This window comes from Chiloscyllium punctatum, chromosome 38 (assembly GCF_047496795.1).
Source record: "Chiloscyllium punctatum isolate Juve2018m chromosome 38, sChiPun1.3, whole genome shotgun sequence".
Lineage (NCBI taxonomy): Eukaryota > Metazoa > Chordata > Chondrichthyes > Orectolobiformes > Hemiscylliidae > Chiloscyllium > Chiloscyllium punctatum.
The window spans coordinates 34,757,834-34,774,789 of record NC_092776.1 but is presented as its reverse complement, the minus strand read 5'-3'; the positions used below and the strand labels follow the sequence as shown (position 1 = coordinate 34,774,789).

The following is a 16,956-nucleotide window of genomic DNA, read 5'->3' as shown; positions in this document are numbered from 1 at the left end:
CCCCCCACAAAACTGTAAACACATATTTCAAAGGCAAGTAATTTAAGAAAAAGGTTGAAAGCACAAAAGCACAAAGCTAAAACTAAGTTATTGGAACTGGTTCATCAAAAAAAGTCTTTTGTGCAATTGTAAATATAATGCAATTATAATTACTTTATCAGGAATGCACAGTAACCATTTAGCACAGTAACCTTTCACAGATTGTTACATTGTATCACTGAAGATTATAGTTGTTGATTAATGTAGCGACAAGCATCATAATGCTGCAGACTTCATTCAAAAAGATGGCAGATGCATCTTGGGACTATTTTTTATGACTTTTCTACCCTGTTAGGAAGGTCAGGTGGGAAGAGCACTTTTAGCAATGTAGAAATATTTATTCAATTCTTTCCCATTGGTCACATTGTATTTTGGGTTGACATTTATGGCAGCAATTTACACAAAATGCATCTCAAACAGCTTAATAAACACCACTATAGCAGAGATTGTAGATATTGCCTTTGGTTAAAGGAAATGTCACTTACACCATTCAAGGCATTTGGAATTGTAAAATGCCAAGATACATTTGTCCATATTTAAAATCCTGCTGCAAATACTGGACATTCTGGGAGAAAGCCAGGCAAGTTAGTGTGGCTTTGTTCCCCTCTAACTTGGCTAGCATTGATCTGTCAAATTTTCTGGGGTCAACATAATCATGGTTATTTTGCCAGGATCCCAGTAGAATTCCCACCTTGGAGAAAGCTGTGGAAAGTTGCAACTTGTCAGCCAGCTGTCGGCAACACTGCAGGATCGCTTGAGATGGCTCTTACAATAGACGTGTTTAAGAAACTTTGGCCATGAAATCTAATAACAGTTGAAAACAGGCCTGGTGTTGACTGCGCGGGATTACCTCATTCCTGCTGCTTTTGATTGAGGAGAAAAACTAGAAAAAGGAAGGAGAAGGTGCTTGAAAACCTGGCAACCAGACAGGAGGTAGGGATGGAGAAAGTTAAGACTACAGATGCTGGAGATCAGAATCGAGAGAGTGTGGTGCTGGAAAGGAACAGCCAGTCTGAGAGCATTCGAGGAGCAGGGGAAAAGAAAATTGACGTCTTGGGCATAAGCCCTTCATCAGGAATGAGGGATGGGGTAGGGGACTGTCATGAAGAAGCCCATACTATCAAGGTTGTTATGTGTATCATTCCATGGAAAGAAGGTCCATTCTATTCTAATCCTATGGTGGCCTATGAGGAGGCAATCTCAGTTTCTTATTCTAAGTTGAGTTTAGTAAATAGAATTGGCATTTTCAGTTGGCAGGTAACTTTACCTTCTGGGTGATGCCATATTCAGCATTTGTGGTAAGCTGCCATGACTTTGCATAGTTTGTGGAAAATTGCCTAAGTTTGTCCTGTTCACAAAAGTCAGGATCAATCCAAACTTGCGTATTATCAACCTTTCAGTCTACATTCTAATCAACATCTCTCGGACTCGTGTGGTGCAGGATAGTGTCCTTACCTTTGAGTCGGAAGGCCTGGGTTCAAGTCCCACCTACGCGAGTTATATCATAACATGTCTGAACAGGTGGATTAAAACTATCTCAAGCACGCTTGTTCAGCAATAACCTGCTCATTGTCAAAGAGTTTGGGCTCTGCCAGGGCCATTCTTCTCTTGGTCTCATTATAACCTTGATGCAAAATGGACACAACAGCTGAATTCCAGAGGTAAAGTGAGAGTAACTTCGCTTGACATTAAAGTTGCATTAGACAGAGTGTGGCATCATGGCATCTGAGCAAAACTGCAGTCAATGGGAACCAGGGAAAAACTCTGTGTAACATAGATTTACACCTGGATTTATAGCAAAGAGGAAGATAACTATGGTCGTTGGAAGTTGATCAACTCAGCTAGGGTAATGTTTCAGACCCTACCACCTTTAAAACTGTCACATCAATGTCCTTTTTTCCTCCATAGGTTCAGAAGGGAGAATGTTTGCTGATGTTCCACATCATTCACAACTCTTTAGACACTGAAGTTGTCACTGTCCAAAAGCAGCAAGACCTGGACCACATTCAGGCTTACACTGATCAGCAAATAAAATATTCCCTCCAAGTAACTTAGAATTATTCCGCTGTTCCTTCAATGTTACTGGGTCAAAATCCTGGAACTCCCTCATTCACAACTGTGAGTGTCCCTGCACCCCAACAACTGTAGAAAATCAAGAAGGCATTCTCCAGGGATGTTGGAAATTGATTATACATGTTGGGCAAAGCCAAAGATGCCCATATCTCATGAACAAGTAATAAAATGTTTGTAGAAAAATGCATCCCACAATTGATTGAGACGTCAACAATGCCTTTTCAACATGCCTGATCCCTAGACTCACAATGTCCAGAGATTTGTGTGCACTTTCCAAACTCTATTGGTGCCAACTATGAGCTGGGTCAAAAGCAGGCAGCCCTTTGATTTTAGTCTCCGTTACATCTGCTCTGATGGTGCCACCTTATGCAGGGGACCTCAAAAACATCTAGCTTTTTGTGGTAAGCTGCCATGACTTTGCATAGTTTGTGGAAAATTGCCTAACATAGAACATAGAACATAGAAAAATACAGCACAGTACAGGCCCTTCGGCCTGTTCACAAAAGTCAGGACCAATCCTTGCCACTGCAGTTGACAGAGCCCTTAGTTATGTCCGACCGATTTCCTGCATTTCCGTCTTCATCCTTTGTCTTCCCTCCCACAACAATTGGTCCCATGTGCTCATTTCCACCCCATCAGCATCTACATCCAAATGATAATTAGCTGCCATTTTTGCCACCTCCAGCATGATGCCATAACCAAACACATATTCCCCTCCACTCCTTTTTCAGCCTTCTGCAGGGACCATTCACTCGGGGACATCCTGGTCCATTACTCCTCTTCTCCCAGCAACTCTAGCTAGGAATATTAGTGCTGGTAAACAGGGGCTCAGTTTCTGGGACATCATAGTCATTCAATTTAAGTCATGAAACAAACAAACAGTCTCAGAAAAGATGAAGGCAAAATCTTGGCTCCCAGAAGTGAGAATATATTTATTGGTACTATTTCCAATCACTGGGAAGTAGACTTTCCCAAATCTTTGACCATACCTGTTCCTGTTGTGATCTTGCACATACCAGAGCTGAAACTCCTCAAATTTGGCATAATCACTTGCCTTAAGACAAAAAGAATGTTTGCACATCACTCACCTCATTTATTTTGACTGTTCCTTCTTCTCATCAGCAATGGTATTGATCTTCGTAATTAATCTATGTGCAGAAATGTTTCTAAAATTATATTTCTGGTTGACAGCTTGGAAAGTGACTCAGAACATATTGGTTTATGTGGATTAGCAGCCAAACAAACCCTAAATATTGCAATCAAAAACATCGGACATCATTGGATTACTCATTTGCTGTCTCCTGTAAATAAAATCAATTCTGGAATAGCACAATAAGTAAACAGAAAATAGAAGACAGATTTAACTTTCCACAATTTTAACACCAAATTTATTTAACTTGGGATAAACAAGACACATGAAAGGGTTCCTTGTTTAATCCATGCTGGTGTTGACTTATTTTCTCTTTGATAAACTATTCTTTAGGGGACAAATCTGCAGAGGATTGGGAAAATGGAATCGCTCTTTTAAAAGTATTGGCACAGGCACAGTAAAGTGAATGGCCTTTGTCTGCACTCTGACATTTCAATGATTCTGGACAAGTTCCTGAAAACCTCTAATCACATTATTCCTGGCCTGGCATTTGTTTTTCAGCTTCCTATCAATAAAAGTGTCTTGTGGCAATGGCTACTATACAAAATGGAAGTTGACTTCAGTGGTTTATACAAAGACACACATCAATTTGGTTTTGCATAATTTGTATTTTCTTTTTATAGCACGACTTCTTCATACAAAGTATTTTTGTAATAGTTTTGGTTTCTGGTATTATTCCTTTTATTTCCCTCTGTTAGTATTAGTGAACAGACTGCACAGCATCAATCGCACCACAGCAGTATCGATTGTTATATAGTGAGAATTCATCACTTCATGTCTGAATACTCTGCAAGCGCAGAAGATAGGTAAAGGTTGGCTACACTCAAAAAGCTTTACATTATTCAGGACAACACAGTACCCATGATTGACACCCTAGTCCCTCCCTTAACCACTGACACACAGTGCAGCAGCATACTCGATCCACAACATGAGTGTAAAAAACTACCAAAGCACCTTAGATGGCACTTTTCAATATAAAATGCATAGGAACAAGCTACACACCAACTTATATTGCTGCTCCTTCACTATTGCTGGGTCAAACTCCTGGCACTCCCTTCCTGTGGGTGCACGCACATTCCAAGACAGGCAGCAGGGTAAAAAGGTAGCACACTGCTATCTTCTCAATGAAAATTACAAATGGACAATAAATGTTGGCCTAGCCAAAGGTGCCCACATCCCATGCATAAAAAAGGTAGGCACACAGTTGAAAATCCTACTGAAGTAAAATGATAATTTACACAAAGAAATGCAGTGGAATTCAATTTAGTGTCCCTTGAAGAATAAACTGGAAAATCTGCATTTAGAGTTTGAATTAGAAGCAATATTTAAAATCCAAACAAAAAAAGATTCAGCACATTAAAATTATCTTACACAGATATTTTTAAAATTCAGGTAAGTTGAATATAATAATATTTGATTTTTACTAACAGCCTTGAATGGAAATAAATGGTGCATTTTTCAAGAAGATGCAATCTATAGTTGGTGTGTGCATTATATTCAATTCAGGAAGATTCAAGAACTAAGTCACTGGCAAAGGTGTTGGCACAAACAGACAGCGGCCAGGCTGTTAAAAACCACATTTCAGCTGTTAGACTGACAATGAGTGCCTGCTGTATTACTAAAGATAGCACCAGTTCTTTATTGAATTTTGAGCTGTTTAATGTGCTTGTGAAACCATTTCACACAATATTTGTACTGCTGCTTATGGGTTGGGTATGTAAATTTATTGATTTCTTGTCATGGCTGTACCTGCAAGGGGACCAACACTGGTATCAGAAATTGATTATTTCATTTGTTCAGTAGTGCCATGAGCTATAGAGAATTCTTCAATACAAAATACAACATTCAAGAAATTAGGAGCTTAGTTCTTTTTGTTCATTCAATGCTTGGACCAAATTAATATTGGAACTGTACTGTCAGGGAATGGCCTCTTGAGCAAGCAGAACTCATTTCCATGTATTGTCTCCTGACAAAAGAAAATTAATAACAAAAAAATCCTCAAACAACCTGATATTTCACCCGAATTGGTGAAAGTCACCATATAATAATCTTTGTGTTTGCTATTTGCGAAGGCCTTTGACCCAGAAATAGGAACAGGATTTCTAATTGGTTCAAAATGTTTGGAAAACGCATAATGTTTTTAAGAATGCTTGAAAATGTTTCTTAAAAGGTCAGATTAATTCTAACTCTCTTGGATAACGTATAAAATATGACCTGGAAGCAGTACCAGCAGAAAAGAATTTAAGCGGTGTGGCCCTACTCAAAGGTGATACGGAGACAAAAGGCAAACCACTCACAGAAACTGGCAGAGATAGAGAGAAGACAACAAAGGAAAAGGCAATAAAGCTCTCTATCAAAAGTTCAATCCTGTGTTTGGGAAACAAAATCAAAAATCCAAAAGCACTTGTGATTCATTAGTAGACCAAAATATATTATATTATATTATATATATATATATATATTCCTGATGAAGGGCTTTTTCCCAAAATATCGATTTTCCTGTTCCTCAGATGCTGTCTGACCTGCTGTGCTATTCCAGCATCACTCTAATCTTGACCTAAGATCTATTAAATCCAAATGTAGTGCAAGAAGCTGAGGCTTAAAGAACAAGCTCAGTTTTTAACAGTGGACTAGATAACATTGGTTGGTCAACTGGAAAGCTACACTATCAAGGCTGCTGTCAACACAGAGGAGATTCGATGAATAAATTCCCTACGGTATGGAAACAGATCCTTCGGCCCAACAAGTCCACACTGACCTCTGAAGAGCAACCCATCCAGACCCACTCCCCCAGCCTACATTTACCCCATGACTAATGCACCTTTCACTATGGGCAAGTTGGCATGACCAATTCACCTAACCTGCACATCCTTGGATTGTGGGAGGAAACCCCACGCAGACCCGGGGAGACTATACAAACTCCACACAGACAGCCTCCCAAGCTGGGAATCAAACCCAGTTCCCTGGTGCTGTGAGGCAGCAGTGCTAACCATTGAGTCACTGCGCTGCCCGATTCCTAAGCATGTGCCTTCAAGTGTTAACTGTAACTGGCGATCGCAGATGGAATATAGGTATTGAAGAATGAAACTCAAAAGGTGGAACTGAATGAGAGAAAACAAAGCGATCTTACCTATAATAGGAAAAAAGTTAGAAGAATTTTGATACTGCATATGGCGCCAAGTATTAAGGGAGTGAAAAAGTTGACTGCGGTAGATATATACATTATCTTTATTGGATCAATTAAAGTGAAATTTATATTTTTATGTGAAATATATTTTTTGTTAATTCATATTTAAATACACTGATTCAAATTTGTGTCAAAAAATAAAACTTACACAAAGTGAATTGTGATTCCTACACTCAAGGGAAAATCATTCCATAAATCTGGCCACTTTGACTTTTGGTTACAGAAGCTGTAACACACTTTCTCTCCTTTTACCCACTGACCACAAACGAAGTATGGGCAGTGACAATAGTAATTCTGAACTACAATAATGCATTGGGGTTCAATGATATACTTCAAATAAGAATCATTTAACAAACTGTAGGGCAACTGTTCATCCAAATATTCAAACTCTATCAGTCACAAATGAAGTTATTTATTAATGGAGAGCTTTCTTCCATTCAAGGGCACCGTAAGTCTCTCACTTCAATCTGCTAACCCAACCATACCTTCAACATTGAAAATACCAGGGGGACGAAAACAAGATCTCAAGATCAGTTAGCAAAGCTGTTTGTGTTTCACATTTAATACATTCGCCTTTCCCATTTATATTATAATTTACCAGAACCATTTTAAAAAAAAAAGACATATTGATGCAAAAAACAGAATGGATACTTTCAAAGTTGGCACAAGCTTTTAAAAAATCAATTCCCAGCATTTACACCTTTAACAGCAACAGTACTAGCAGTATTAGATACAAAGTATTAGAGAAGGCAATGGCACGGTTGGTATCAATTTAGAAACAAAACCTAATAACACAAACAGCAGTTCTTGGAAAGTGATTTGTTCTGCTGATCCCCACACTGGCATAGTAGTCTTTGTCATACCTTTTGTGGATGGCACAGAGTTTGCTGCCTTCTGTTTGCCATGCACCTACTTCTGAATAAACGGAAGTTTCCATTTCTCCTCAACTATTCCAATGCTTCTCTAAACAGTCAGTCTCTAGAGGTCACAGCCACTCATGACATTACCTCCCAATTGCCAGTGTCATTATCCACTATCTTCATATATTAATTGCAGGTTTTGTAGTGAATGTGTGAATACTCAGTTTATTACCCAGTAAGCTGGGCCACTGCAGAGAAATATTTGGGTAAATGGTTGTCACCTACCTAGCGAAGGTGCTAAGCTAGCGAAGGTATCATTGGCATAGCACTAAATGCACATTGATGAAATTAAATGCGATGACTGTATCACACTGGCAAGACCAATACTGACTGACCTTCCCACTGACCCCCAAACTAAGAGGCTTGCCAAGCAGCTGTCCAACAGGGAGTTCAGAATTAACCACATTGCTGTGGATCTGGAGACATATGTAGGCCAGATTTGGTAAGGATGATAGATTTCCTTCCCTAAAACAAACACAGATGGGGTTTGATCATAAACGTAGTTATAAACAACATTTTGTTCCAGTTTTTATAAATTAATTGAGTTTAGGATCTCCAAATTGTCAAAGTAAGAATTTTTCTCATGTCTCTGGAACATTTCGGGCCTGACGGGATATATCCTAGGATTATGTGGGAAGCAAGAGAGGAAATTGCAGTACCGTTGGCAATGATCTTCTCGTCTTCACTGGCAACTGGGGTGGTACCAGGGGACTGGAGAGTAGCAAATGTTGTGCCCCTGTTCAAAAAAGGGAATAGGGATAACCCCGGGAATTACAGGCCAGTTAGTCTTACTTCTGTGGCAGGCAAAGTAATGGAAAGGGTACTGAGGGATAGGATTTACGAGTATCTGGAAAGACACTGCTTGATTAGGGACAGCCAGCACGGATTTGTGAAGGGTAGGTCTTGCCTTACAAGTCTTATTGAATTCTTCGAGGAGGTGACCAAGCATGTGGATGAGGGTAGAGCAGTGGATGTAGTGTACATGGATTTTAGTAAGGCATTTGATAAGGTTCCCCATGGTAGGCTTATGCGGAAAGTCAGGAGGCATGGGATAGAGGGAAATTTGGCCAATTGGATAGAAAACTGGCTAACCGGTAGAAGTCAGAGAGTGGTGGTAGATGGTAAATATTCAGCATGGAGTCCAGTTACAAGTGGAGTTCCGCAGGGATCAGTTCTGGGTCCTCTGCTGTTTGTAATTTTTATTAATGACTTAGAGGAGGGAGTCGAAGGGTGGGTCAGTAAATTTGCAGATGATACAAAGATAGGTGGAGTTGTGGACAGTGAGGAGGGCTGTTGTCGGCTGCAGAGGGACTTAGATAGGATGCAGAGCTGGGCTGAGGAGTGGCAGATGGAGTTCAACCCTGCCAAGTGTGAGGTTGTCCATTTTGGAAGAACAAATAAGAATGCGGAATACAGGGTTAATGGTAGGGTTCTTGGTCAGGTGGAGGAACAGAGGGATCTTGGGGTCTATGTACATAGATCTTTGAAGGTTGCCACTCAGGTGGATAGAGTTTGTAAGAAGGCCTATGGAGTATTATCGTTCATTAGCAGAGGGATTGAATTCAAGAGTCGTGAGGTGATGTTGCAGCTGTACAGGACTTTGGTTAGGCCACATTTGGAGTACTGTGTGCAGTTCTGGTCGCCTCACTTTAGGAAAGATGTGGAAGCTTTGGAGAGGGTGCAGAGAAGATTTACCAGGATGTTGCCTGGAATGGAGAGTAGGTCGTACGAGGATAGGTTGAGAGTTCTCGGCCTTTTCTCGTTGGAACGGCGAAGGATGAGGGGTGACTTGATAGAGGTTTATAAGATGATCAGCGGAATAGATAGAGTAGACAGTCAGAAACTTTTTCCCCGGGTACAACAGAGTGTTACAAGGGGACATAAATTTAAGGTGAAGGGTGGAAGGTATAGGGGAGATGTCAGGGGTGGGTTCTTTACCCAGAGAGTGGTGGGGGCATGGAATGCGCTGCCCGAGGGAGTGGTAGAGTCAGATTCATTGGCGACCTTTAAGCGGCATTTGGATAGGTACATGGATGGGTGCTTAATCTAGGATAGAAGTTCGGCACAACATCGTGGGCCGAAGGGCCTGTTCTGTGCTGTATTGTTCTATGTTCTATGTTCTATGTTCTATGTTCTAGTATGAGCCTCCAGACTACTGTCTCAGCAACTGTGCTGTCTCCATCATTACAATAAACTTCACAATTGCACTTCTAAAATCCCAATCTCGTGTGCTTTTATTTTTGCAACTCGTGTATTTTACAGGACATTATCAAAAGCCTTCTTGAAATCCAAATATACCACATCCACTGGCTTTCCTGTACTTTGGAGGGTTGTGGGCTGGAAAAAATTACAGAGGGACAGGTGAGGCCATGGTTGCACTTAAAGTCAGAATGCAAGGCTTTTAAAACTAAGGCATTGCTTGACTACGAAAGAACGTATGTGAACGAGCAATGTGGTGATATAGTAGTGCATCAAGTCCTCTTTTGCCTATTTTTTCTCATAACCTTATAGGAGCAGCTGGAAAAATGCAATGTTTGCAACACAGAGGGCCACCTTTTTTTGCAAGAGGAGTTGGAAGAGCAGGAGTAAGGAGAAAGTAAGACCAGAGAAGGAAGTATCAGTACAAGAGGGTGGGGGGAGGTGAGGGAGAGGGTGGGGGGTTGTGTCATGCCCAACAATATTGTATTCAAATACTGAGCAATGTTAAAATGAGTTCTTGTGTGCCAGAATCTTTCAGGGGTTAAATATGAGTGGAAATTTTTTAATTGCTGAGCCAGATACTTTAGAGATGTTATAGGAATCTGGTTCGAGGCCTGTCTAGGAGGACTGGTTGAAAGCACAATAGCCTGTCGAGGTGGCAAGTTAATGATTGCTGAAAGCACCACTAAAATCAATCATATTAATTGACCAAAAGAGAAACTGTGGCACATGAACTCTCTGAAGTATAATTAATAATGGTACAGATACAATGGAATATGCATGGTAGCAAAAATAGGGAAGTCAACAATGAGGGGTAGAAAGTTAACTTACAGAAGACAATTAAAGTGACCTACAGTGACTTACAGTTACAAGAGTATAGAATACAAATTGTGAAGCAATGAAATAATTTAATCTTCAGTTTGACACTAATGGACAGCACAGTGGTTAGCACTGCTGCTTCACAGCACCAGGGACCTGGATTTGATTCCAGCCTCGGGCAACTGTCTGTGTGGAGTTTGCACGTTCTCCCTGTGCCCGTGTGGGTTTCCTCTGGGTTCTCCGGTTTCCTTCCAGAGTCCAAAGATGTGCAGGTTAGGTGAATTGGCCAAGCTAAATTGTCCATAATGTTCAGGGGTGTGTAGGTTATGTGCATTAATCAGGAGTAAATGTAGAGTAATAGGGCAGGGGAATGGGTTCGGATGGGGTACTCTTTGGAGGGTCAGTGTGGACTTGTTGGGCCGAAGGGCCTGTTTCCACAATGTAGGGATTTTATGATTCAATGACTCAGATTCGTAAAATTGAGCACTTTCCAGTTTCATTGTAGTTCTATTAATCTCTTCATGTTCTTCCAAAAGAAATATGCTAAAGATCCCCAAAATCTCAAAACATGGTACAAAACATTTACTGATGGTGAGATGCATATATTTGTTCTCAATTATGTATTTAAATTTTATTGTAATCTCAAGATGATTTACCTTCTAGCCTACTAAACTTCAAACAAAACTGGGTTTTTAATCAGGCACTATGTAATGACATCAACAAATTGGATTAAAACACTTTGAATGCTGCAAAATACTCAGAATTAATTAATACAAATACCTACATTACAATTTAGATGATTAAAAATTAAAAGAATGCTTGAATACCATTGTGAGACCAATGCCATAGCATAATTTAGTCTAATTGAACAGAATTACTCAAGTTCCACAAATTCCATTCACTGGCACATTGTACACAGCGACTCTGTAATTGAAGAAGTGTATCAGATTCAGTTAAAATCATGCACTAACTGGCTGCACTTAATAGAGTGATGGATGAAAAACTGCTCCTGAAACAATGCAATTATAAATTAAAGGGCTGTAAGTGGTTATTTCTATCAATTTAGGTGGGGAGGAAATTACATCTACATACAGGGCAATCTCGATAATCCGAACAACACGGGCGGGAGTATTTTGTTCGAATAATCGAATGTTCGGATAACACAGCATCGGGACCTTGAGGTCTTGTTTGGATAATTGATGTTCAGATAATTGAGACATAGAGCTGTACAGCATGGAAACAGACCCTTTGGGCCAATTGTACATGCCAACCAGATATCCTGAATTAATCCATTAGTCCCCTTTGCCAACATTTACCCCATATCCCTCTTAACCCTTCTTATTCATATAAGAAGTACCAGCCTCCACCACTTCCTTTGGCAGCTCTTCCATACACCCATTGACCTCTGTGAGATAAAGTTGCCCCTTAGGTCCCTTTTAAATCCTTCCCTTCCCACCTTAAATCTATGTCCTCTAGTTTTGGACTACCCCACCCCATGGAAAAGACCTTTGCTCATCCATTTGCTATTCACCTCATCCATGCCCCAAATGATTTTATAAACCTCTATAACATCAATCCTCTGACACTCTAGTACAGCTGCAACATGACCTCCTAACGCCTGTACTCAATGCACTCACCAATAAAAGCAAGCATACCAAATTCTTTGCTATTCTGTCCACTTGGGACTCCACTGTCCAGGAACTGTGAACCTGCACTCGAAGGTCTCTTTGTTCAGCAACACTCTGCAGGACCTTACCATTACGTAAGGGCCCTAAAATAAAGTATATAAGTCCTATCCTGATTTATCTTTTCAAAATGCAGCACCTCACATTTATAAAAATTAAACTCCATCTGCTGCTCCTTGTCCCATTGGCATATCTGATCAAGGTCCTTTATAAAGAAGGTAACTTGCTGCACATAGAAGGCTTCATTAATTAAAATCTTCTAGTTTCCATTGCTTATCGCTTCTTCCCTTAGAATTCATAAAAACTTGACTTCAAATGATACACATGTTAAGTATTCAAAATTAGCACATCTGCAAAATAGTGATAATGTTTAGGATAATCATTGAATTCAGAGTTTCCTCAAAAGGGCATTCACACTCCAAATTGTGTAAATTACAATTGGATATTTTTCCCCTTCTGATAAGCCACATGATGTGTTAATAATCTAAAGACAGAATGCTATGGATGACTTGAAGTATTCACAGGAAATGTTGTGGAGGTGTTCATAGATGTGGTAATGAAGTGTCTTGAATTTTAAAGCTAAGCCATGAAATTGGTATAGGGGCAAAACATTTCCTTTCTGGTGCAGGGTGTGCACCGTCACACACTCCTTTGGATGCCCAAGTTCAGCATTTATGAACACACCTTTTCACCACTAAACTGACCTCTCACTTGCATATTCGTGAAGCCTCAAAGTGACTGGTTCCAATTAGCTGCAGGAATTTGCTGCTTTAGCCAAGTATTCAAGTTAGCAACATTACAACAGCTTTCATGGAAGGAAACAAATATCTCATCATCTTTTCAAAACCCAATTTATCCGGAATTTTATAGAATAGCTATGTTCAGATTTTTAGCAACAGAAATCACTATGAATTGTGGAGATACAAACTTCTGGTCCTGAATTTAACCAATTATGTTTGCTTGAAGGATTCATAACTCATGACGACAGGCAATTAAATATTTCACATTACCATTTAAAACAAAAATTCAAAGTGACCTTATACTTTGATACCTATGTCAGTATCTTCTGGTAACTATAGCTATGGTACGGATGTCCTTTTGAATTCAAAGCACATTTTATCTGTGAATAAGTAATCTGTCAGTATGGTACAAAAGATCAAACCTCCTCCACATGTTGACTTAATCCAGTTTTGGCATGTCCACTGCTGGGAGTTGTTCTGTTCAGGTATTGACGACAGCCACAGAATTTTTAGTTTGTTCTGAGCAGCAAGTTGAAGTATGATTCTGCTGTTGTTATCATTATTTTGATAGCCAGATTTTTTTTCCACTTACTACTCTCCTCCTTGGAACTCTATCCATTTACAAATTGCAAAATGGGCACCCAAGTGCCTAACATTATGGAAAAGGCAAGGCACACAATAATTACATCCCAGAAATATGCCATATGTTAGATTGGTGAAGGCAGAAGATGAGGCACCCAGGGAATGCATTGGAAACTGGTGTCAGGCCCTTTGCATGTTGGTAATCAGACACCTAACACATGTCCCTTTCCAAACTGGGCTGCCCTGGTCTAAATATGACCCTAATATCACTTTATAGGGAGTGTCAAAGCCAGCCAAAAAGCTAAGCTTTTTGAAAACAATATGTCAACAAAGGAAGCAGGACTGAGTTACTCTTTGGCACTCTTCCATTCCTGATTACTTCGTACCAACTGCTAGGATCAGCCTGCAGCCAACTACCAGCAATGCAATGGCTTGAAGTACAGGTCCTTTTGCTTGAGGACAGCCATCAGATTCCAGCAACTCCCTGCCCTTGAACCCAGTCTTGGATGCCTGCCTGCTAATGTGGAGGTATTAGCGTTCAGTTCACAATGCTACCTCACAATGGATTCTGACAAAGGTCACTGGCCTTGAAGCGCTAACTCCATTTTTCTCTCTATACATGATGCCAGACCTGCTGAGTTTCTCCAGTATTTTCTGTTCTTGTTTCAAATTTCCAGCATCCGCAGTCTTTGCTTTTATCATAACTCTATCTGTACATTATTCATTGCAGATTACAGATCCTGACACTTCACCGAAACGGCCACCCTACAAAAGCTTCAGGTGAATACAGGCACATTGTAGAGGGCACTGTTGTCTAACCCAGACATGTTTTCACCTGATTTGCACATGAACCTTCCAACAGAGATCACTAAATAGTAACTTAAGGCACCTTCCCGTTCGGAAAATCTCAACTTGCAAACCCATACTGACCATTTATTGTAATTAGCTGACCAGCAAGGAATTTTCAGGCCTGCAAAACACAATTGCACATTAATTTTACAAGCTGAGTTCCGAGTGAACTATTATTAGTGTGTTAATAGCATTTGTTATCATATTAAAAAGTGCTCTGCAACCATGTCACTCAATAACAGAACTACAATGCGCCTGCACAATGTGTTTTTGAAAACCATAAAGGGAACAGAATGAATAGAATATCTTCATTTATATAATACTATCACAGATCAAATATTTTAAGGCATTTTTGTCACCCCACCTCCCTTCCTTTTTAGAGTATTGAGGTAATAATATGGGATAAACACTACTTTACACAACATTATCTAATGAGGTAAGTTCCCAGTTAAATCAGAATTTTGGTTGAGGGAGCAAAATTATCTGAGACATGGGAAGATAGTCTTTTTTGAAATGTAACATTTGATCTTTAATCACCACAAAAATCTCTGACTGGTATTCCTGATAGTGCACAGGACTCCACTGGTGTCTGGGATCTAGTCCTACATTCGGGATCTAATCTGGAGGTGCTATAAATTCAGCCAAAAAATTGTTAACATATTGTAGCATTTAATTATATTAAAAATGACAAAATCACATGTAACATGAATCAACAGATAGTTGATGAATATAAGCAAATTTCAAATTATAGATTAAAGAGTGAGGCAGAAGAAGAAAAGGAACAGAAGAGAACATATTTTCCTTAATAGAGTTCTGTCATTCAATGAGATCAAACAGAAGAGACAAGGAAAGATGAATTGCAACAAAAATAAAATCCTTGCAGGATTAATGAGCACTCAAAAGGAGTTGCAAAACATGACCCAATGTAGTCCAAGATTTGACACCCTGAATTCAACTGTTAAGCTCTGCAACATCTTCACAAAGTATGCTGCCAAGTTTTGAAAAGTAAATCCACATGGCACGGTGGCTCAGTGGTTAGCACTGCTGCCTCACAGCGCCAGGAACCTGGGTTTGATTCTGGCCTTGGGCGACGGTCTGTGTGGAGTTTGCACGTTCTCCCAGTGTCTGTGTGGGTTTTCTCCAGGTGCTCCGGTTTCCTCTGACAATCCAAAGATGTGCAGGTTAGGTGAATTGGCCATGCTAAATTGCCCATAGTGTTAGCTGCGTTAGTCAGGGAGAAATGCAGGGTGGGTTACTCTTCGGAGGGTCGGTGTGGACTTGTTGGGCCGAAGGGCCTGTTCCCATACTGTACGTAATCTAATATATTCATTTTTCATAATAGAAAAAAGTCTTATTAGCACAATATGCTGTTTCAGGACAAATCATCCCATATTAGAAATAAACTGCAATGGTTTAAACATCTAAACAATGTAACAAGTTCTGTGATTGAAAAGTCTTTCCTTGTAACAGAATCAGCCTGAAACCTTCAAAGACAGAAACATTTTCCAACTGGTTAGAGGTTGACCTGTGTCCATGCCAATAACCCGCCTCCTTTCACACAGACATAGCTGGTACTATATTCATTTCTCCAGTGAACACAGCACAATTATAACCACAAACAGAAACTATGTTTCCTGACATGACCTCTGTGTTCCAAGCATTGTACCCATGCTCAATGTCACAGCATTCTAGAACTTCAGTAAGTAACAATACGCTGCTTTTAAACTTGCAGAAAGCACACACGCATTTGCTCAGAAAGCAACAGCATATAGTAGTTGCACCAGAAAATATCAACTGTGAAAAGCCCATGTGGTACAAAAATTATGGCAAATTGATTTGTAAACCAGATACACCAACTGAATAGTTAAACCATTGGCACCTTTCAGTAAGGTCTGCATTTTAAAGCTTCCTTTAAAAGCTACACATTTTGCTCTGTAATACAATTTTCATTCAAATAGCTCTTGCTTGCTTCTAGTCTTTAAGCTTTCTGTTACATTATTGTCACTGCCACCTTTAAAATAAACCGCCTGCTGTTTCCTCTTTGACATGTCGCTCAATCACAAGCTATGGTTTAGACTACTCACATAGAATTTCTTTAAAAGGCACAGATTTCCCTTGATAACAGGATGTTTTGCAAGTAATGCTGGATAACCATTACTGATCACAGGTACTTAACAAAAATGAATTCATTTTAAAATTCAGATCACATATTTACCATCACATCTAGTTCTTTATTAGACTTTTAAGTATTTTCACTGAAGTTCAGTGGGACTAAACACCACAAAACAATTTCATAACTGCTTTCCAGAAACTGAACCTAATAATAACAATAAATGATTAATAACAAAATAAACACAAGTAAAATTACAAATGATTCTCAAATGGCTGACTAATAAAGATTGGAGTGTTTCCTCTTGAATGCCTACACAGAGTGAGTTCACAATCACAGAGATCTCCCAAAAGGAAAACTGAGCATTTCAAGAAAGAGCACAAGGTTCACTATTCATCCCTGTCTTCTGGATATAGTGCCCACACTCTGTGCTCTTCTTCAACAATGTCCCTGAAAGAGTCCCAGTTCATTAAGTTCATCTTTGCTTGTGCAACTCAATGATTAAGAACTGTGGCACTGTCATGAATCTTGCTGATGTTACTGCTGGACATGTCAGGACCCAACATGAAAATCTAGTTTAATAGTTTGTTTTTGTTTTTTTTT

General features: G+C 39.7%; 1 protein-coding gene across 6 annotated transcripts in view; it reads right to left on the bottom strand.

Annotated features, from left to right (window-relative positions):
* Positions 1-16,956, bottom strand: part of ptprea (protein tyrosine phosphatase receptor type Ea) — a 273,287-nt gene that overhangs the window by 204,148 nt on the left and 52,183 nt on the right. Inside the window, exon 1 of one of the 6 annotated variants that reach the window (XM_072557605.1) lies at positions 14,325-14,341. The exons of 4 other annotated variants lie outside the window; for them this stretch is intronic. The gene's annotated coding sequence lies outside the window, so the exon portion shown is untranslated. Of the gene's footprint in view, positions 1-3,200; positions 3,249-14,324; positions 14,342-16,956 lie in introns of those variants that run through there. One more of the 6 variants, XM_072557601.1, reaches the window with a different exon arrangement.